The sequence below is a fragment of the Eulemur rufifrons genome, chromosome 1 (genome assembly GCF_041146395.1).
Source record: "Eulemur rufifrons isolate Redbay chromosome 1, OSU_ERuf_1, whole genome shotgun sequence".
Taxonomy (NCBI): domain Eukaryota; kingdom Metazoa; phylum Chordata; class Mammalia; order Primates; family Lemuridae; genus Eulemur; species Eulemur rufifrons.
The window spans coordinates 31,447,921-31,455,316 of record NC_090983.1 but is presented as its reverse complement, the minus strand read 5'-3'; positions in this window follow the sequence as shown (position 1 = coordinate 31,455,316).

The window sequence follows — 7,396 nt, the reverse complement described above, 5'->3', positions numbered from 1 at the left end:
CATAATTAGAGATCTAAAAATACAAATGAAGTAACAGAAATGACTTGCCACAGATTAATATCTCATTTTATAACACTGTAAAGGTTCAGTGGGAATGAAGGATTGAAGAGATTCACATATTTTCCAAAGACTAAGAGGCTTCGTGGATTCCAAACACCTATCAGAAAACTGAGATCATTAACAAAAGGCCTGTGGTGGTGACCTGGGCACAGATTTCAGAACTGAAAGGCACTTCTTCAATCCCATGGTGAGAAGGTTAGAACTGAGCGAAGCCTAAGCATTCTGACACACACTGTATAACCTTACCCAACTTGTTGATGAGTTGGTAATAAAAATATTAATATTGGCGGGGTGGGGTGGCTCACGCCTGTAATCCTAGCACTCTGGGAGGCCAAGGTGGGAGGATTGCTCGAGGTCAGGAGTTTGAGACCAGCCTGAGCAAGAGTGGGACCCCATCTCTACTAAAAATAGAAAGAAATGAGCCAGATAACTAAAAAATATATATTAAATAATTAGCTGGGCATGGTGGCGCATGCCTGTAGTCCCAGCTACTTGGGACGCTGAGGCAGAAGGATTGCTTAAGCCCAGGAGTTTGAGGTTGCTGTGAGCTAGGCTGATGCCACAGCACTCTAGCCTGGGCAACAGCGTCAGACTCTGTCTCAAAAAAAAAAAAAAAAAATATATATATATATATATATATAAATACTAACTCACAGATTGAGAACAATTTGTGCTATATGCAACCAATTACTCCATGCCCATTGTATGCAATAAACATCTCTCCTTTAACACATTGGTCATTTTTGTTTGTTTGTTTTGTTTTGTTTTGTTTTGTCAAAATTATAAGGAATAGAACTCCCACATGCAAATAATGGGGCATGCTAAATAACGGGGCGCTTGCCAAACCTTCCTGCAATGTCCAAGTCAAGGAAGCTCTGTAGAATTGTAACTAGAGCAGAGGCAGACTACCCAGCTCCTTTTCTTTGCATTGTATTCATTCATCTGACAAATATATATTGACCACCTCCTATGTACCAGTGATATTCATGGTGCTTAGGATACATCAATGAACAAAACAAGTTTCTCTGCTCTTGGAACTTACATTTCAGTACGGGATTATTATTTTTTCCAGATGCTTACTAATAGTGGGGCTTCTCACCACCTGGTGGGCACCAGAGACATTTTGTCGACATGTAGTATATTTTACCAACCAAACATTTTTTTCCCAAAAACATACGTTTATTTTTTTAAAAAAAAATTAGAGATAAGGGTCTTACTATATTGCCCAGGCTGGATTCTAGCTCCTGGCCTCAAGCGATCCTCCTGCCTCAGCCTCCCAAAGTTCTGGGATTACCGGCATGAACCACTGCACCCAGCCTTAAATCAGTGTTTATGGGGCTATCAATTCCCGTTTTACTTGATCATCTAAAGTCAACCCTCTACAAAAGAAATAAATAAAAAAGTAACTGGGAATAAAAGCACAACTAGTTGGTTTTAAAAGAGTTTCGTAATATGTCACTCTTCTATCACATGCACACTACCCTTCTCTTTTAAATCAGAAATCTCCATCTAGATAAAACCAGACAATCTCATCCAATTTATGCATTGAGCTCTCCTTTTAATCTACCTACAAGCATTTACCATACTCGCTTTATATATTACATCATTCTTTTCCCCCTTCCACTACTCTTTAAGATCAACCAATTATTCTTGCTGAAGGTAATAAAGATAACAAAATGTATAATTCCCAAAAGCTACAAAGTCTGAAATAACAAAGTGGCTTGCATATGCAGCTTTTGCTGGGAATGTAGTGGGTTAGCATGGCAGACTGGGCTGCACAAGATGTGAACTGAGTGTGTTAATGATGGAGTGGAGCTGCCTTAGTCATGTGGATTAACAGGAAACATTCTCTTCTGTGCTCAGGGTCCTATGGTCTCCACAGGCCACAAGCGATATTAAGGCATCTTGTTGCCAGGCCAGGAACCACGTAGACTTAGCTGCCACACCGCAGAATTCCAAAGCTCAACATTAAGAAACTGGCTGAAGCTCTAGGATATTTTTCAGTATTTTTTTCACTCCCTGTCTTACTCACTAGAACCTAATTCCTGCCACAAATGTAATAAATCCCACCTCTTCAAGCCCTCAGCATGATGCTTATACCTAATTTACTATTTATCTCATTCTACTTTGTTTTACTGTTGTCTTGCCTCTAGGTTGTGAACTCCTTAAGACTAAGACTAGGCACCTTCATCTTTATTTTCTCACTCAGTGTGTATCTCCTATGAACAAGGACATTCTCCTACATGATCACAATACCATTATCATACTTGCAATAGATTGAATGTCTGTGTCCCCCCTCAAAATTTATATGTTGAAACCTACTATCCAATGTGAGTGTATTTGGAAGTGGGGCCTTTGGGAGGTGATTAGGTCATGGGGGTGGACCCCTCATGAATGGCATTAGTGGCCTTCAAAAGAGACCCCAGAGAGCTCCCTCACTGTTCTACCATATAAGGGCACAGTGAGAAGATGGCCATCTATGAACCAGGAAGTAGGCCCTCACCAGACACCAAATCTACCAGTGACTTGTTCTTGGACTGTCCAGCTCCAGAACTGTGAGAAATAAATTTCTGTAGTTTGTAAGCCACCAGTCTATGGTATTCTGCTATATCAGCCCAAATGGATTAAGAATAGATGTTGACCCATGAAATTTAATATAGATACACAACATTATCTAATATAGAGTCTATACAAAAATTCCTATTTGTCTATAACTGACTTTTATTAACTTGCTTGTTATCCTTTTATCTCCAAAATAACTCTTCTTCCTTCTATCCCTGATAGTTATGGGCCCTCCCCAAAGCTAAACCAATGCCCTCCCCAAAGCTAAACCAAGCAAAGAATGCCCAATTCTCCATAGCAGTGACCCACCATCACTACACATGGCACCCCACTTACTCCTTACACTAGAAGGCATTATTCCTATTTTCGTATGAGAAAAATGAGGTTCACAGAGATTCATTAACTTGGCTACAGTCACACAGATATTTATTAAGTTTCAGAGTCAAAATTTACACTCAGAACTCTTACTTCACAGCCCATGTTCTTTATGCTATACTTTACTGTCTACCATATCAAATCTGTATTACTCTGACTAATGGGGCAGCAAAGTATTTGTTTTGTTTAAATGAGGCATGATTTTATTACTTACACAGCGATTACTAAGCACACAAGTTTTGGTATTTTCTCTGTTAGCTCTCAGTAATGTACATTCTAGGGCCTCTGTGAGGGCAGAGCTAGTCTTGTTCTTGGAGATACCTTCGGCACCTAGAATAATGCCTGACGATAGGTACTCAATGAATGTCTATTGGATAAATGCATGATAGACTCAAAGATATACAAAGCATATTTTTCAAACTGATTTTTCTAATCCAGCAAGGGCTGTAAAAATTCATAGTAAGAAATTGATCAGACAGGAATTTACTCTGCTGCATTTTTAACATTTTCAACAATAATTGCTTCATTCAGACCATCATCTCCTCTCACTCAACCTTGCAACTGTGCTTTTGCTCAATTTTCAGACCCAGCATAGTCTCCAATCCTTCTCTGCCAATGACTCCAGCTTGAAGTTTTCCTTTTTTTCTCATCTTTAACCTGTAAATAGCACTTTTATAATACATTTATTATACTGTAGTTGTTCTTATTACAGAATTTAGCATTATCAATAAATAATAATCAAAGGCAATTTTTCCCAGTTATTTGTATCATCATTTAAGTTAATATTGAAGGTAACTCAACTCTCTAAGAATTAAATTTATTTTTACATTTGAATTATCTTTCACAAAAAGCCTTCTAAAATATATTCAATATTTTTCTTCTTCTTGAAACAGCATGTACAGAACACTCTTTAACTTTTTCTGACTCAGACCATGCTTGAAAGCATCTGTTATTGCACTAGTCCATGGCACAAAGATGCCCAGACACTAAATGACTCCAACTGCTTTTTCTGTCATTTTCATCACATATTCTTTTGCTTCATTCACACCCAGCTGCCACTTCTTGCTTCTGATTCAGCTCTGGAAAATGCTTTTCTAATTCTCAGCTCCTAATAATCTAGGAAACCAGCCAAATGAACTTGTTATCATTTGTGATAAAAATAACTAGATTCCAAAGATCTTATAAATAAACTGAATTAATTTTGTGACACCTTCTTTGCGCACTCAAATGCCTCTTTTTTACTTCCTGGCTCTTGGCTAGGCTGTGGACTAAAAATTATTTCCTGATAAGCAAGGCATTAGCTCACACGTATTACCAATAAAATATGTTTAAGTACATATAAATGCATGCATAATATTGCATTGTTCCAAGAGTTTTACATGTGCATGTCCTCCTTAGGGACTCCTTGAGGGCAAGGACTCTATTTCTTTACCTAGTACCTGGCACATAGTAGAAAAATGTTTGCTTAAATGAATGGATATTACAGCATAGTCTCTTGGAGTGACAGGAATTTTTTACATAATTTATTTGCCCCTTTTCACCTTGATGGGGGTGGGAAGGGAAGTTTGGGAAGAGGTGGAATGGAAGTTGTTAATACAAATTCTAAGCTCTAAGTGTAGGACCTTTGCCTTTTCATCCCACTATATTCCCTAAGGCTAGATCAATGTCTGGTACATAGGAGTTAATTAGTTTATTTAGCACCTACTCTATACCAGGCATATTCTAAAGATTAATTTAATTTGTGTAATGATTCCATAAGGTTAGGATTATTACTATTATCCCTTTTTTACAAAGGAGAAAACTAAGGCACAAGGAAGAAACCTGCCCAAGATCACACAGCTAGTGAGAGGCAGAGCCGGAATTCAAACCCAGAAGTAGTTCCACAGTCAGTACTCTTAACCCTTATGTAATAATGCCATATATATTTTTGGAAATGACTGGTTAATTACTAATTTCTGCATTTTGCTTTGCTTGCAAAGTCTGATGGTACAAATCTACAGTCGACTTCTCCTATAGAAACCCAGCACATCAGAATTAGGCGGTTACTATATTCTTCTCAAGAATGTATTCTTCCAGAGGAGTAGAGGCAGGATGTGTGATCAGGAAGCACAGATACGGAGTCTTCGCTGTGGCTATTCTCCACCTTCCAAGTCACTGTGACATAAGGAAAAGCAACAGATAAGGTGCTAAGAGGCCTGGTATCTTGTCCTAGTTCTGCCATTAGCTGGTTGTGAGACTTCTCAGACTAGTTATTGTGTTAAGCCTCAGATTCTTCATCTGAAAATTGAGTTGTGGTTGAGGGGGAAGAGAGAAAATGTTTGAATTAGAACATTTGTGTTGAATCTTGGTTGTACCTTGAAATCTTCTGGGGAGCTTTAAAAATTACTAATCCCTGAGTCTGACTCTCAGAGATTCTGACTTAATTAGTCTGGGATGGTACCTGGCTACTGAAATTTTTAAAGCTTCTCCGGGAAAGTTTAATGTGCAGCCAAGCTTGGTAACCACTGGATTTGACGAAAACATGAGCATTTGTTGGTTCTTTGTTAAGTGTGGAGAGAGAACAAGAGAGAAGCTTAATCAATACTGCCCATAGACCCACACAACTGGGCCCTGCAGTGGGCCCTGATTTAGAAGGCCCTTCTAAATCTTCCCAGGCTATGCCCTTCGTCAGGTGGGGAGAAAGATCAGAGAGGCAGGATGAGTCTGTGAGGCAAAGAGGACATGCCCACACAGAGACTCTCTGTCTAGAATTCTCTCTGGGTATCAAAGACCTGAAATTCTCTACTCAAAGAGCCCTTGAGCCTCCTACCAGGACCTGCACTGGCCTCTTCCCCAAATCGATACTCCAAGGGCAAACTGTACTGCAAAGGATGCACATCCTTAAGCCCAAGGGGTGGCTGATTGTAGGAGGATAAGAATGGAACGTGGACTTGCAAGCTGGAGTGTACATAGTCATTGTTTGACGGCTGCTGGGGCCAGGGATGGGGATGGCATGGGGACAGAGAGTTACATGCCTGGCCCTACTGGTCTGATGAGGATAATGGTCCCTACAGAAGAATTATATGAATTATATGAAATTATTGTGTATAAAGTACATTTTAATATGCCTAAAGGCTGGGCACAGTGGCTCATGCCTGTAATTCCAGCATCTTGAGAGGCTAAGGCAGGAGGATTTCTTGAGGCCAGGAGTTTGAGACCAGCCTAGGCAACACAGCAAGACCCTGTTTTCAAAAAAAAATTTTTTTAACTAATTAATTGAAATAAAAAAAATTAGCCAGGCATGATGGCACATGCCTGTAGTCCCAGCTACTCAGGAGGCTGAGGCAGGAAGATCACTTCAGCCCAAGGAGTTTGAGGTTGCTCTGAGCTAGACTGACGCCACGGCACTCTAGCCTGGGTAACAGAGTGAGACTCTGTCTCAAAATAAATAAATTAATTAATTAAATAAAAGTAAAAGTAAATTAATTAATTAAATTTAATTTTAAAAAATAAATGAAGAAAAACCAAGCATTTACTTTGTGCTGGGAAAGTGCTCCTTTCCTGGGGAACAACAGAATGGAAGTAGGTCATCACAAAGAAGGAGCAGCAGCAGTATGACTCAGAGATGCCACATCTGTACCTAGGCTTGGCCTCCATCTCTGCTGGCATCTCGCTCCAAGTCTGCAACACTGCTGAACCAGCTGGTGGCCTTCAGGCTCTGATGATTTTTCTCTCCTCTGACCTTGACTACCTCTCTCTGTCAGGCTCTGTACTCAACACATGCATTTGGTGCTTTGTAAAAGAATACAACAGATAGAATTCTAACAGACCGGGGCCGAGACTGGATGGATGCAGGAACTAGAGAAACACGGTCAAGGGATATATGATTGCTAAAAAAAAAAAAAGATAATGAAATTCTGGTTGACAAACAGAGGAGAGTCAAGGACAGACCCAATATTTAAAGGGCGAACAATGGAATTGAGGTCTACAAAGAGACAAAGAAAGAATGATCAGAGAAGTGGGAGATAAATCTGGAGAGAGTGGGGGGTCCTCAAAACAAAGAAAGGATTTCCATTAGGGGAAGAGAGGTCAAGAGTGTCCTACTAAGATAAGGTATGCCTACTATTAATAATTAAGAAAGCTCATCAATCTTTTCCCACTGCACACTGGGAGGCCTGACAGCCAGGCCTTTCCTCGGCAGGCAGGAGATGAAAAGAGTCATTTTTGCTAAATCTGACCAATTTAAAAGGAAAACTGAAAATACTGATCTTGGAGGTTCCCCAAGGAAATAACTTAGCCACATCTTCCATTGTGGTACTCAGAATGGATTAGACCCACGCGGGAGCTCAGAGCTTCTGTTTGCCTGTTTGTTTTAAAATCAACTTCATCAATGTATAATTTATATAAATAAATACACTCA